The sequence below is a fragment of the Vigna angularis genome, chromosome 8 (genome assembly GCF_016808095.1).
Source record: "Vigna angularis cultivar LongXiaoDou No.4 chromosome 8, ASM1680809v1, whole genome shotgun sequence".
Taxonomy (NCBI): Eukaryota; Viridiplantae; Streptophyta; class Magnoliopsida; order Fabales; family Fabaceae; genus Vigna; species Vigna angularis.
In genome coordinates this window covers 15,953,158-15,970,080 of record NC_068977.1, presented here as the reverse complement: position 1 = coordinate 15,970,080, position 16,923 = coordinate 15,953,158, and the positions used below count along the sequence as shown (strand labels likewise).

General features: G+C 34.7%; 1 pseudogene; it reads right to left on the bottom strand.

The window, feature by feature from the left end:
* Positions 1 to 700: 700 nt before the first annotated feature.
* LOC128193733 (nudix hydrolase 15, mitochondrial-like) lies at positions 701 to 7,222 on the bottom strand (annotated as a pseudogene).
* Between the last annotated feature and the right edge of the window lie 9,701 nt (positions 7,223 to 16,923).

Sequence of the window (16,923 nt, the reverse complement as noted above, 5' to 3'; positions counted from 1 at the left end):
CTCCTAACTCAATTCAATAGGTCATAATTCATCAGACAATTCAATTTCACAAATTAACTATCATATAAGCCTACCACTATACAAAAAAAGATTTTTTATACCTGTTAAAAAAGACTTTTTTATACCGATTTTTGAGTAGGTATAGAAGCAGGAGATATAGAAAGTTTTCAATTGTTTTCTATCAACAACACTTTAAAGTAAACATCAACAACAAAGTACATGAACGGTAGGAAACACAACACTATAAAACAAAATCCTGAAAACTAGATTTAATTTTATTTTCCAGAAACAATGGATTTACATAACTAAATTTACTACAAGGATACATCAAGATTAAAGAAATTAAATTTAAAACAAGACATTCAGTTATTGCATTCCAGGAAGTTGAATTTTAACTGTTACTTGATGTTCAAGGTGTTTGATGCAAACATTTGTGAAAATATTGAAGAAAAATTTTAGCAACACATTTTCTAATAAACTCTTTCTTACATGGTCTCTATTATCGGTTAAAATTCGTAAAAAATTACAAAGTCATTGGTTAGAATCATTAAACAAGATGTGAAAGGTATAAAATTTTATATTTTCAATAAATTTTATAGAAGTATGTAGTTAGCATTTCTCAATATTAAAACGTTAACAAAAGACATAAGTCCTGAGTAACTCTATTAACGATTAAGTAAGACTGTTTCCATAGCATTTCTCATATCAAATATTTTTTAATCTCCATTTCATAGTCAAACAAATGTATCAGATAATTCTTTCCCATCCATTCCATCTTCTCCTCACTCCTATTTTCATCCTGATTCACATTAACTTCTACATCAATACAAAGTAAAACATACATCACACAAAAATAAAACTAAGACTCAACCTTGAGAAATATTTCTAAAGGTGCATCAAATACAGCTTCTACTTCAGCAGGATTCAGAACAGCTTTGAAGGCCTTTTTGTCATGAAGAATGCCAATGACAGAAACCACTCTTATGAGGTACTATAAAAGGAAAAAAAGAGAGGTTAACTTTCACTTGGAGAAAAGGCACACATATTGGAGTGTTCAAATTTTCTCAGACACTAGCCCCCAAATATTATATCAGTTACTCCAACAAGTAGATGTGTGAAAAAGAGTCCATACCTTAAAGAAAAATGGTTCAAGAACAGTAACAACATCAAGAAGTTCAAGGTCCAACCCAATTTCCTCCATCGCCTCTCTTTTTGGCGTGTCCTTATCGTCTTTGTCCCTCTCCTCCGTTTTCCCACCACGCAAGGCCACTTCACTTGCAAAACAACATGCAATACACACAACCCTCATTTCATTCCCTACTGATTCATTCACAGAGCCTAAATATGAAGGGAGGGGATAAAGATTTCTAACATGCCATAAAAAATTTAAAAGACACTAACATCGAGATCTTTGTTATCACAGCAAAACAATCACATTGTGTCATGCGCATAAAGCATGACATTATTAAAGGGGAGAAACGGTTACACCTAGTGGCCACGTGTCAAACAAAGATGAAGGCATGGGAGTGCGCAGAGGGAAACGTGAGAGGAGCGGAAATACTAAATGGAGGGATTTCATTCAGGGATAGTCAGTCGATGGTATGGTCCCTCTTTTTGCAATCACTTTTTCTTCATATTCTTCTTCTCTGATTTCAGTGTGGATAATTCTCTAAGTTCCTTTCCTTTATTCTTTTACAGGAATGGAACACATCATGGTTCAGCTGTGACTCATACAATTTTATTTTCTGCATTTGTCATTTTCATTGTTAGCCACGTATTACTTGTATTGAGACAACTTTATTTCTCAATAAAATTCCATTGCTCTGCTCGATTTTTATACATACCTCATTCAGCACTGTTACATTGGTGCTTTCATTGTCTTCCATGGTTGAGAATACAATGACTGATGATCTGCGTCGTCTAACAGCAACGGTGGAAAAGCTGCAGAGCACGATAGATGAGAGAAATCGAAATCAAGACTCGACGATGGATGAAATCAAACTCGTCTTACAGCAACTATTGCAAAATTCCACTCAGACATTTGGAAGTCCTTCGAACTCAAATTCCACAGTCAGAGTTCATCCGCTACATTCTACGAACCCGGTAAAAGACATTTCTCTCGGTTTTCTGCACTTCGATGGCTCCACCCCAGTTTTAGAATGGATTTTTAAAGCAGATAAGTTCTTCAACTACCACAACACACCTGATGCTGAGCGGGTTGAAATAGCTTCTATGCATTTTGAGAACGACGTGGTGCCATGGTTCCAAATGTTGCAGAAGATTGAAGTGGTCACAACCTGGACAGCGTTGAAGCGTGCTCTGGAATCTCAATTTAGGCCCTCTCCCTTTGATTGTCCAATGGCAGAATTGTTTAAGCTCCAACAGCAAGGCTCGGTATCAGATTACTATATGAAATTTATGTCGCTTGCAAATCGCTGTGAGGGTTTAACCGAGGAAGCTATTTTAAATTACTTTATGAGTGATTTAAATGTTGATATTAGAAGAGATGTGATTGCCTTGACTCCAACAAACCTATTACGAGCAGTAGCATTAGCTAAATTGTATGAAGAGAAATATATGCCAGGAACCAAGCCTACTCCTAATTACACCATTCGATACACAACTTCTCCGAAAGTAACTAAGTCCGGGGTTCAAAACACCACAAGGACCATCCTACCAGCTTCCAAATCTTCCTTACCTCCGTTGTTACCTAACCCACCAGGACCACCACTAAGAAACCCCAATGTCAAAAGAATAAGCCCAGCAGAAATGCAATTAAGAAGAGAGAAGGGTCTATGTTATTTCTGTGATGAGAAATTCTCTTTTAATCACAAGTGTCCAAACAAGCAATGTTTTGTCCTGCAATTGGGGGAGGACGAATCAAATAATCTGGAATTAGAGACTGAGTTACCCCAAGACAAGGAAGCAACTGGAAACGAAGATCATCACCTATCTTTGAATGCCTTGAAAGGTGGTTTCGGAGTAGGGACAATTCGATTCACAGGACATATTGGAACTATGTCAGTCAAAGTATATATTGATGGAGGCAGTTCTGATAATTTCTTACAACCAAGGGTTGCAAAATTTTTGAAACTTACCGTGGTGATGACTCCTTCATTCAAAGTAATGGTTGGTAATGGGAATTACATGGAATTTGAGGGCTTAATACAAAATTTGACTTTAATAGCACAGGGCAATGTTTTCACATTACCTGTGTTTCTTTTATCATTCTCTGGTGCTGATCTCATCCTTGGTGCAAATTGGTTGAAGACAATTGGTCCCCACTTAGCAGATTATGATTCGCTGCAAATCAAGTTTTTGCAGGATGGTCGCTTCACAACATTACAGACCGAGACATGTTACCTGAAACAACTCAACTACATCACATAAGGAGAATGATGGACACTAATGCCCTAGATGAGATATATAGTATGCAGATGGTCCATCAAGCCACTCAAAATTTTCCTCTACTTGAACTTCCAGAGGACATGGAGCCAGACTTGGTGAAATTACTACACAATTACAGCATTGTCTTTAGCCAATCGTGTGGACTACCTCCACCAAGGAGTCATGATCACTCTATTCCTTTGTTAGAAGGATCAAATCCAGTCAAGGTGAAGCCCTATAGATATCCACACAGTCAAAAGGAAGAAATTGAAAAATTGGTGGAAGGTATGTTAAAAGAGGGCATTGTACAACCCAACAACAACCCTTTTTCATCTCCAATTATTTTAGTCAAGAAGAAAGATGGCACATGGAGGGTTTGCACAGACTATAGAGCCTTGAATGTTATGACAATTAAGGACAGTTTCCCAATTCCAACAGTGGATGAACTTATTGATGAGTTGTATGGAGCTCGTTATTTTTCCAAGCTGGATTTACGGTCTGGATACCACCAAATTTTACTAAAACCGGAGGACTGACATAAAATTGCATTCAGGACTCATCAAGGACTCTACGAATGGTTGGTTATGCCATTCAGATTGTCCAATGCACCAACAATATTTCAAAGTTTAATGAATCAAATCTTTAAGGGTGTATAGAGAAGATTTGTCCTAGTTTTCTTTGATGATATATTGGTCTACAGTTCAAGCTGGAAAGACCACCTATACCATCTAGAAGTGGTGCTGAGGATTCTCCAACAAAATCAATTATTTGCTAAGTTCTCTAAATGCAGCTTTGGAGTGTAGCAGATCGGGTATCTCGGTCACACATTGGCAGGAAATGGAATTGCTATGGAGTCTGAAAAGTTGGAGGCAGTAAAAAATTGGCCGAAACCTACAAAACTTAAACAGTTACGAGGTTTTTTAGGATTAACGGGGTATTACAGAAGATTTGTCAAAAGTTATGCACAAATAGCTGCACCATTGACTGATTTATTAAAGAAAGATTCATTTAAGTGGAGTGCAGCAACAGACAAGGCTTTTCAAGAATTGAAGCTAGCCCTCACCACTGCTCCTATTCTAGCAATTCCAAATTTTGAAGAACTTTTTTTTTTGGAAACAAATGCTTCTAGGTTAAGCATTGGCGCGATATTAAGTCAAAATAAGCACCCTATTGCTTATTTTTCAAAGAAACTATCGTTAAGGATGCAGAAACAATCGGCATATACCAGAGAATTCTATCCTATCACTGAATCTTTGTCAAAACTCAGACATTATTTACTTGGCCACAGGTTCATTATTAAAACAGATCAGAAGAGTTTGAAAGAATTATTGGAGCAGACACTCCAAACCCCTGAGCAACAACAATGACTACCCAAATTTATAGGGTTTGATTTCATAATACAATACTCCCCAGGGAAAGAGAATATCCCTGTTGATGCTTTATCTAGGAGCTTTGTAATGGCTTGGTCAGAACCACGTAATACATGGCTACAATCAGTTGCATAAGCAACTAGAAAAGATGAGGAATTGATGAAAATTTTTCTGGAATGCAAGAACAACTCAGGAAAGAAGGGGGACTATGCAATACAACAAGATATTTTGACGTGGAAAGGACGAATTATGCTGCCAAATCATGCAGAATTGATAAATCGAATCATAGGAGAATTCCATGGATCAAAAATTGGTGGTCATGCGAGAACTACAAGAACTATGGCCAGACTGAGTGCTCAATTTTTCTGGCCTAAAATGCGAGAAGATATAAGGATGTTTGTGAAGGAATGCTCTATTTGCCAGCAAGCTAAAGTCATTCAGTCTTTACCTACTGGTCTGCTGCAGCCCCTACCAATTCCAAACTTGATTTGGGAAGACATTGCTATGGATTTCATTGTTGGATTACCAATTTCGCAGGGTTATTCCAATATCATGGTGGTCATTGATAGACTCTCAAAGTTCGCGCACTTTATTCCATTAAAGACAGGATTCAATAGCAAAATTGTAGCTGAAACTTTCATTCAACATATTGTCAAATTATATGGATTTCCAAAATCCATTGTGTTTGACCGAGATAGAGTCTTCATCAGCAACTTTTGGAAGTTATTATTCAAGTATCAAGGCACCACTTTAGCCATGAGCTCATCATACCATCCTCAATCCGACGGCCAAACCGAAAATTTAAACAGAACTTTGGAGATGTATCTTAGATGTTTTGTCTTTGACCATCCTAAGAAATGGCTGGAGATGCTCACATGGGCTCAATTTTGGTATAATTCATCTTTTCACCATAGTATTGGTATGTCTCCCTACCAAGCGGTCTATGGAAAGTTACCACCAACTATAATTAAATATGAGCATAGTGACAATGACCCCGTAGACCTACAAGAGAGCTTAAAGAACCGTGATGTTTTATTGAAGAAATTAAAAGCTAAGCTTCACCATTCTCAGAATTATATGAAGGGGCAAGCGGATAAGAAAAGAAGAGATGTTTTCTTAGAAGTAGGGGATCTTGTTCTAGTGAAATTACAACCCTACAGGCAACATTCGGTGACCCTGAGAAGGAATCAAAAGTTGAGCTTAAGGTACTTTGGACCTTTTAAAGTTATTGAGAAGATTGGCAAGGTAGCTTACAAAGTCCTACTCCCAGATTCCGCAAAAATACACCCAGTGTTCCACATTTCATTACTTAAGAAATTTCATGGAGATCCTAAGCAACCATATTTTCCATTACCTCTTACTAGTACTGAAGTGGGACCAATCATGCAACCTTATCACATTCTGGACAAAAGAGTGGTTATTAGAAACGGACGAGAAGTAACCGAGGTGCTGATACAATGGAATTCGTTTTATGATGCAGACAATTCATGGGAAGCCATTGAAGAAGTACAGAAAGCATACCCTCACTTCAACCTTGAGGACAAGGTTGCTATTCAAGATGGGAGTATTGTCACACGCATAAAGCATGACAATATTAAGGGGGAGAAACGGTTACACCTAGTGGCCACGTGTCAAACAAAGATGAAGGCATGAGAGTGCGCAGAGGGACACGTGAGAGGGGAGGAAATACTAAATGGAGGGATTTCATTCAGGGATAGTCAGTCGGTGGTATGGTCCCTCTTTCTGCAATCACTTTTTCTTCAGATTCTTCTTCTCTGATTTCAGTGTGGATAATTCTCTAAGTTCCTTTCCTTTATTCTTTTACAGGAATGGAACACATCATGGTTCAACTGTGACTCATACAATTTTATTTTCTGCATTTGTCATTTTCATTGTTAGCCACGTATTACTTGTAATGAGACAACTTTATTTCTCAATAAAATTCCATTGCTCTGTTCGATTTTTATACATACCTCATTTAGCACTGTTACACATTGCAAATGTAGTTACAATTATATGATAGTAATATATCATTTTTTTACAAAAAAAAGGACAAAGCACTTGTATGAAATTGAACTGACCCGAGTAAGTGGAGAGCATGGAAGAGCGCTTGGTGAGTACAACTCAGATATCCCCAGCATCGAGTAAGTCAATTTTTATTGACAAAGCACCAGCTGCCTGCACCAAAAACAAACACAAATTTGAACAAAATCAGACACTTATACCACGACGCCTTAAAATCACTTACTACAAAAGCAAAATTATAACCCGAATGTGTTCACAACTAATTCTACGAAGGATTCAAGAGTTCAAATGATTCCAAGTACACAACATAACTCTGGAAACGAAACGAAACTAAACTAAAAGGCCCTTCACTTTTTCCATTAACAAAAAATAAATAATGAGATTATAAAAAAAGCTAAACAAACCAAAGAGAGAAGTGCAAATGTTTGAGAACACACCATTTCTTGAGAGAGAGGGTTGACGCTGGTGAGTTTGCATTGCGTGACGACAATTTCCTGAAACTGATCGATCTAGCAAAAACATTTTGAACGATTCTGCGGAGTTCCCAATCTACTACTCTGCAAAATCTTCCTTCCACGCATCCATCGTTGATAACGAAGATCGAAGTTCCCTCCACGCAATGCGTAGCTACAGACATTTAAGTTAAGGTGATAGAATGAATCTCAATGTTTCTCTCTGATTTCCAGGTCAGAACGGAACTGATTAGGGTTTGGCTCGGAGAATGAAGGAGAATGGAGAAGAAGGAAGAAGGAAGGAGGGAGAAAAAAAGAATTGCACAACAGAGGAAGTGGTGCGAGAAAAAGAAATGGAATATGTAAAGTAATCCACAGCAGTTATAATATTTAATCGGTACAGATAAATGATTTATACCTTGTTTTAGGGTGATTAGGTATAAAAAACATAGATTTTTTATATCTATTCTGATTGTAACGGTATAAAGCTATTTATACTTTATTACAATATTGTCACTACATTATTTTTTATACCTATTTTTATTATAATTAATATCAAAAAGTTTCACATACCACTTTTTATACCTGATGGATTTTAACAGGTATAAAAAGTCACTATAAAAGGTATATTTTATACTAGTGTACATTAAGTAATTATAAGTTGTTTATTAATTAAAATCAATATAATTAGTTTTTCTTACCTAACAAAAGATTAAACAACTTTAGAATTCTCAAAACACCTTTAAACAAACAAAAAGTCATTTCTACTCCTCTTAACAACAAAAACACGATCATGACATACCATTAAGACCATTAATCAGTAAAGACTCTTAAAAATGACTCATACCCCATATGCAATTTAGAACACTCTACATGCCCAGGAAACGTACAACCTAAGAAAAAATGACAAAAACTAACTTACTTTATGGTAGAAACCAATCAGATACAATTGAAGATCTTGTCTCAAAGATAGCTCTAACAGTCTCTGATCTTCAAGCAGATGAAGAGATGGTTAAAAAATCTAAAGAGAAAGAAAATCTATAGAAAAAGGGATTTTTTATAAAGATAATATGATTTAAGATAATAAAACTCATTTATAAGAATTCTATTTATATTTTAAATTTTTATTATTAAAATAATCAAATTTTATAATTCTAAACACACTATCAATTATAAAATAATTTCTAATTCTTACATATATTTTACATATATTTGAATGAAAATATAATTTTATAATAACATTCTAAAAGATATATACTTAAAGTTTGATTGATGTATTGAAGAAATTTATTAAATAAATTTGTAAAATAAGGTTATGTTATGAAATGCTTGTTTTTTCTTTTTTTGTGAATTTGATAAACTAAAAATTGGTAAAACAGCCACAAAATTATACATATCACTAAAGAAAGAATAAGTATTATTTCTTGAAGAATAAGCAGATAATTTTCGATTATGTATAATTAGCGTTTCAAAAATAACTGTAAACTGTAAACAAGTGATTCTCGATTTTTTTTAAGAATAAAAAGCCATATATATATATATATATATATATATATATATATATATATATATATATATATATATATATATATATATATATATATATATATATATATATATATATATATATATATATATATATATATATATATATATATATATATATATATATATATATATATATATATATATATATATATATATATATATATATATATATATATATATATATATATATATATATATATATATATATATATATATATATATATATATATATATATATATATATATATATATATATATATATATATATATATATATATATATATATATATATATATATATATATATATATAACACTTAACTTTTTTGTAACGTCAGCAAGATGTTAAGTAATTACTCAAAACTATGTAATCTTAATTTTTAACAGTTCAATTAAATTTTACGTGTTTCTCATTTTTAATACTTATAAAGTTTTTATTTACTGTAAGCTCGTAATTAAAAAGTAAAATTTATGTTATTTTTAATTTTTCTGTTATCAATTTATCAATTAAATTTAAAATTTGACACAGTGAAATCTCAAATAGAAATAACTCTTTCTAAACTCTTTAAAATTTTAGAGAATTATTTTGTATCATTAAAGTAAGTATTTAATAATCAATATTTAAAATTATTAAAAATATATAAGTTTTATCTTTATATATTAAAAACTAATTAAGTTATATATATATATATATATATATATATATATATATATATTTATTGAAAATAGAATGGCTTGATTTCTCACATCAAGAAGGGGGTTGAATTGATGAAATGTAAAACAAAGTTTTCTTTAAATTTTTTTCGCAAAGTAGATGCCTTTAAAAGCTTTCTTAAAATGCAAAGAAAAAGATTTTTTTATGCAGCGGAAATGTAATCGATTTATTGCAGTATAGAGTCGACTAAATAAAAGTGCAGGGATAGAAAGATCAAACACTTGGTTTTATACTGGTTCGACCAAGCCTACATCCAGTGTCCTTCCAACCACAGGAAGCCAATGCACTATAATGATCAAGGTTTTTACAACAAGGCTTTTATAGCGACCTCACGTCAAAAATATAAAACACCTCTCTAACCCTCTAATCAAAATATAGGCATATACAAAACAGACTAGCAGCAAGAATCCCCTCTCCTGCAGTCCAACCCTTTGAGCCACCCTCAAAGTCAAGAACGCAGTACGCTCTGTAAGAATGCACTTTCTGCAAAATATCACAATAATATTAGAATCACAAAAGTTCTTACAAAGATCAAGTTTGCATCAATTTATAGATTTTGACAATTCAGACTCATTTTAATCGACTTAGCTACTAATGCAGTCGAATGTAACAGTTCAATCAAAGCAGTTAGCAGCAATTAATGCAATTAATTGAATGCGCAATTAATGCAATCGATCTATAATAAATGCTTGGTCAACATATATAAAAATATAGTTGTTGTAACATTTAACACAAGCATTAACAGATTTTCAAAACTTTAACAGACTTAGTCGAATGCAAGTTGCATATAATTGACTATGTAACACAGTTAAACATAGTTTTGAAAAATTCTTCTTTGAAAAACTTCACAACACACTTTTAACAAGTTTGTGCAAAGCCACGAGTTTTAATCGATTCACCCTATAATGAAGTCGACTTAAAACTATTGTTTTGCCACACAATAAAAAGTTCAATATAAGTGCTTGTGGTTTTCATTCTATAAAACACCATACATGCATTCACTAATAAAATCAATTATATAGCACAGTAAAATGCAATGTAACAACACAATCATGTTCTCCATGCTTTAAACAGATTTATACATTGATTAAAACATGTAGCATGTAAGCAATAGAACATGTAACACATAAACATCACATGTGTTATTAATTATTGTCAACACCTAATTTCGTCCGGGTAAGTAAATAAATAAATTAAAGAATAAAATGATAATAATTAATGGTGGGTAAAAATGATAAAATAATAACTTTAATACACGACACAATATTTTTGAAATATTAGTTTAATATGGTAATAATTTGAATCAACATTATGCCAATAATTATAAATAGTAATTAAAATAGTATGTTAATATAATTTGCTGCGTCGGTTGCTTTTAAAATGGAAAAATATATTTTCTGACAATAATTATAATCAATGTGTTGAATATTATTTGTTTTGTTTTCTAGCAACCAAGACCATTTCTTTCCCTATTTTGTTCATTGTCAATTAATTCTCAATTAAGGCAAGATTACCATAATATTACAATGTGTGTATATAAATACACACCCTTGTGATAGAAAAAGGGGATGAAAAAAAAAAGAGAGAAATACTCTGAAATAATAAAGATAGAAAGAGTACGGAAGAGTATAGAGAAAAGTAAGTTCTCACGCTAGAGGAACTCTGCCAAAAGAAACTACCTAGGGAGAACTCGGGGAATACTTAGAGCCAAAAAGGTATGTCATCTCTACACCATTCTCTTTTTATTGTACTTTGAAGGTTTTTTGTTAAAAGATTTTATCTTTTTTCCATAAAAAAAAGGAATATCTTTTCGCGTTTTTGGTATTGGTCATATATCACGCATCACGTGATATTTATTTTTTTTAAGAAATAAATAATAAATAAACAATTTCAAAACAATTAAAAAAAAGAAACTATTACTTATCACATATTTTCCTATAAAAAATAATTATAAGTCATAAAATAAATTTTATAAGTACTCGTCGGCCTTTGGCCAGTTTCATTCCTTTTTTTCCCACCATTTTCAAAATAAAAGAATTTCTTCAAAAAAAAATGATGTCAATCCTAATCGAATTCACCTTTCAAAAATCCAAAATAAACCATAATAATTTTCAAACAAACTCACAAACCTTTTTCTAGATAAAGAACTACGTGATCCCTGATTGTCCATCATAAATGGATATAAGTAGGAGCAAGGTCAATCCTTGTTGGGTTCATAAAACAAAAAAAATATTTTCATAGACCGATTCACAAACCTAAAATCTAGTTTTCATAGACCATGTCTTATTTTATGGTTTTCCATAGTTTTTCCATAATAAATTATGGTGGCGACTCCGAAAACTTTTTCTCAAACCTGTTTTGTTTTTGGCTCGCCATCCCGTCGCGATCCCGATTGCGATAGATGGCGACTCCATTGGGAACGCTAGAGAATCAGGCCTTGTTAATTAAATGTGCAAATTTGATGTGGTTTTACTTTATTTTATTTTTATTTTATTTATTTTCCCTTTATTTATTATATATGATTGTCTTTATTTATTTTGGTAATTTATTTATATTTGTTTTTATTATTATCATTATTGTTGGGCATATCATGAGTAGGACCCTATACCCGGGTCTGAGTGCAACATAGAATTAGACGGGTTGCGTAGCAGTGTCACGTCTGGACTACTTCCAGTTTGGCTATCGTGAGAATCTCAGCCATTGTCTGTTCTCTTCACATGTAATTTCACATCTAGTTGCATCTCAACTGTTGTGGAAAATGCTGTGAAAAAAGGACCATAACTCTGGTGGCCTTGATGGTAGGTTTAGGAAGCCATCTCTGTGAGGTTGCATATACAATGCTTAGACTTTAAAACATTGTACTTATCTTAAGGGTATGAAAAATGGCTTTTAATTATTATTTGGCATATGCATTTCCATGCATCATATACATTAGCAACATTTCTTTTACTAGTACTAGCGGAAATCACAAAGTTGTTCGATATCGTAAAGGTTGGTACTTAACATGGAATTTGAAACTATGCAACAAAGTAATTCTACCCTATTAAGAAGAAAAACACACATTAGAGTCTCAGATATGAATTTGACGGGGTTGATAAGATTAGGAAAGCAAATGAAGACCATGAAGAGGGAAGCGTTCAGGAAGAGATATGGAAATTTGCTCAGTTTGATGGAAGTGAATGTACAATTACCTGCTATCAGAGCCTTGTCCCAATATTATGATTCTCCACTTAGATGTTTTACGTTTCAAGACTTCCAGTTGGCACCAACTATAGAAGAGTTCGAGCATATCTTGGGCTTACCGCTAGAAGGCACAACTCCATACCAACACTTAGAGCATCATACCTCTATTACTACCATTGCTACTATCATGAAATTACACCCTAGAGAGTTGAGGGACAGGTTGGTAACAAGAAACCAAGTGCAAGGACTCACTCAAGAGTATTTGGAGCAATACTTACATCATTTGGCTAGCAACAAAGAGTGGGAAACCTTCATGGACGTGTTGGCCTTTACCTTATATGACGTCATGTTATTTCCTAAGGTTGAGGATTTTGTGGATTATGATGCAATGGATATTTTTGTGGCAAATAGGACAAGATTCAAGAATCCTGTCACTGCAGTCCTCGCGGATGTTTATGGGATATTGAGTTTCTGCCATGAAAGGAAGGGACAAAAGATTATATGTTGTTTACCAGCATTATATATGTGGTTGGCTTCTCGTGTGTTCAAGGGGACAGTTGATAAAAGCATAAAAGCGGATGAATGGACTCATTTCTTCGCAGGTCTAAATGGAGGGAAGATAAAATGGCGTTCTTCTTAGCTTGGGGGCAGGTATTTCATTCATTATTGTGGCAATTTCCCTAACATTCCACTCATCGGAGCTCGGTACTGTATCAATTACAATCCTATCTTGGTTCAGAGACAGTTTGGGCATCCCATGAGAGGAGCACCATCACCCGATCATCTCACTCCATTATTCATTTATTATGAAGATGAAGGTTTTGTTGAGAAGCTAAGAGAGATCAGAAGAGCATGGGGAAACTTCATGCGATTTGAAGCAGATGAAAGAGTGAGAGTGATAACCCAAGAAGTCAGTTATTACAATTGGATTACACAAAGGGTAAAGGATATTAAATTGTCATTCGAGTCAATCATAGGTCAATAATCAAGTGGGGGGCCATTTCAAGATCCAGAGTCTGATAAAGTAAAACAATTGAAGAAAGAAATAGAAGAAATGAGAGATCAAAATATTAAGTTGATGAAGGAGTTACGAATTGCTTGCAATGATTTTGTAGATTTAACATCCGAAAAGAATGAAATGACGTGGGCATATGAAGAGATTCTCATGAAGCAAAGCATCGAAAAAGATTACACTCTCCGAATAAAGCAGGATCTCGCAGCCGCTAATGCTGAGCTAACCATGAGAGTGAAAGAAAGGAATACAACATTGGAGGCCGAAAAAAATTGGAAATATCTTTATGAAGAGACCAAAAGAGATAAACAAGAGGTCCTGAAAAGATTGAGGGAAGCCCAAATTCAAATTAAGGAAATAGAGCAACAAATGAAAAGGATGGCGGTGTCATTTAAAGAAGAGCTAGACCAAGAACATGAAAAGGGAGAAGAAAAACAACAAACATTGGTGAAGCAGATGGAGAGCTACATTGCCAAACCGGCAGAATGGATGAAAATAGAAGAAATAAATCAAGCTATGATGAAATAGATGGAGAATCATATTAGGGATCAAGAACAAGTTCTGAGGCATTGGAAGAGAAATTTCTCTCAACTAGCTGCTCTTGCTAATGAAGCTATCAAAGATGTTCCCAAGATGATATCTGATGTTGAAGTGATGACATATTTCTACAACCCACCTGAAGAAGTCACTCGTTTTATTAGTTGTTGTAAATGGCTAGTGGGTAAGATGAAGACTTTCATCGCCTAAGCTAGGAGTTGATATTTTCATTTTAGTAACTTTTGACATTTATTCGGTTTCTTTAAATCTAAAATTTGTTTTGTTTGCAATGGTATTAGGCTGTGTTAATTTCTCTCGTAACGATATCAAGGACATGTGATTTCTGCCTATTTTTAGCACGCATTATCTTTGCATTTTCGCATAATTCGTTTTCATCTAATCCAAGTTAATAAAAACATTATAAAGTAAAAAAAACAACGGCGAGACTTCCAAAACATCTTTATAGGACTCGAGCAAACTCCAAAGCTATGGAAGATTGGGAAGAGGAACGTGAAACTGTAAAGGCCGATATTAGCCAGCTAAAGGATCAAGTTGGTCAAATTTAAGACGCTTTGAAAGCCATGAAAACTGCAGGAGAGACTTCGTCTGTGAAGATTGATGATAATGCTCACCCTCTAGTACATAACGTTGTGGGCACACAATTCACATTTCCAATGTATGGTTTACCACCAGGTTACACGCCGCCTATTAGAGATCATTTAGAGGCAAAGCACACTTCTTTGGCTTTTCCTATAACTAGCAATGTACTCCCCATTAGTACCCAGGGGCCTATCCACACGACTGAGACAAAGTCGAATGAAACATCCAAGCTTCCTCACACAATTATCACGCAAGATGTTGCTTTGCACACGAATGTAGAAGAAGCGAAGGATAAACTCGAAGTTCAAGAGGGTAGGCTGAGAGCCATAGAAGGGTTTGAAAGTTACGGGTTTGGTGACGTGGCAAGGTTGAGTCTGGCGCTAGGAGTGGCGATTCCGCACAAGTTTAAGGTGCCAGAATTTGAGAAATACAAGGGAAACATGTGCCCTAAGAACCATTTGACCATGTATTGTCGAAAAATGGCTGCTTACGCTCATGACGACAAATTACTTATCCATCTCTTTCAAGATAGTTTGGCTGAAGCAGCATTGAGTTGGTATACACATTTAAATTCCCCGCATATTCGTTCTTGGGCAGATCTGGCAGATGCCTTTGTAAGGCAGTACAAATACAACATGCATATTGCGCCAGACAGGTTACAGTTACACCACATGGCGAAGAAAGAGGAAGAGTCTTTTGGACAAGGAAGAATTTTTTCAAATTTTTCAAAAATTTTCTCTCCTCTCTTTTCGTCTTTTTCTTTTCTCTCATCCTCTCCTTTTCTCTCTTCTTTTCTCTCTACTCTCTCTTCTTTTTCTTCTTTTTTCTCTAACTCAAATCTTTCAACATCCACACTCAATAAAACTTTACATCTTCCTTAGGGTTAACCTCATTATTAGCCCCAAAACTCTTATCAGGCATATCTTCCAACTTCTTAGCTATTTGGCGAACTTGCATCTCCAAGTTTCTAATAGTCGCTTCCGTGCTTTTGTGGTTGGAAATAGTCACCTGCATAAATTGTTGAAGAGTCTCTTCCAACTTTGTTGATCTTTCATTGAGTGAAGACACTTGTTGCCATAATGATGGTTGTTGTTGTGGCCAGTTGAATTATCCTGATTGTCTAGCTTGTCCTTGACCTTGACCCATGCTTGGGTGAGGTTTTCACCCTTGGTTGTAATTACCTTGGCGGTATGGAAATTGATTGGCCATGAAATTTACATCTTCTAAAACCTCCACTGGAAAAGCACATTGACTATTGATATGGTCACCAGCACATAGTTCACACATCTGTTGTTGTTGAACCTGTGCAACTCCCTTTAGCTCCTTTGACAATTGAGCAAGTGTCTTTGTTAAATTCTCCAACTGTTGAGTTATGATCTTATTCTGAGCGAGCTAGGCATCATTTGATTACAATTGTAGAACCCCTTTCTGTTGAATTAGAGTTCCTCTTTCACTGTGCAACTCGTTATCATTAGTAGCCATTTTCTCTATCAACTCGGTTGCTTCTGCTAGAGTCTTCCATTTGATATTACCTCCAGCTGAGGCATCTAACATCAACTTGGTTTGTGAACCAAGACCTCCAAGGAAAAGAAGGACTACTGCTGCTTCATCAAAGCCATGCGTGGGAGTCTTGTCTGAAAGATCCCATGCTTGACCTAATGTCTCCTCCCATGCTTGTCTGAAAGAAGATATCTCTTGCTTCCCTTTGTTGACTTTAGATTGTGGGAAGTACTTGTTTAAAAACTTTGCAACCACAGCTTCCCACTCAATAAAGCTACCCTCTGGAAAAGAGTTTAACCATAACTTAGCATTGCCGCCCAACGAGAAAGGAAACAAACTAAGCTTTATTGCTTCATCCGGCACCCCATTAATCTTCATAGTGTTGCAAATCTCATTGAATGTGGGGAGATGTTCATATGGACTTTCATGTGATAGCCCATTAAATTGGTTGCTCTTCACCAATTGTATCAATGCCGACTTCACCTCCATGTTTGCGGCATTGACCCTCGGCCTTGCTATACTATTAAAATGTTGAGGGCCAACCACAGTGGTGTAATCCACAAGAGTGCGTCTACCATTATTCTCCTCGGCCATAT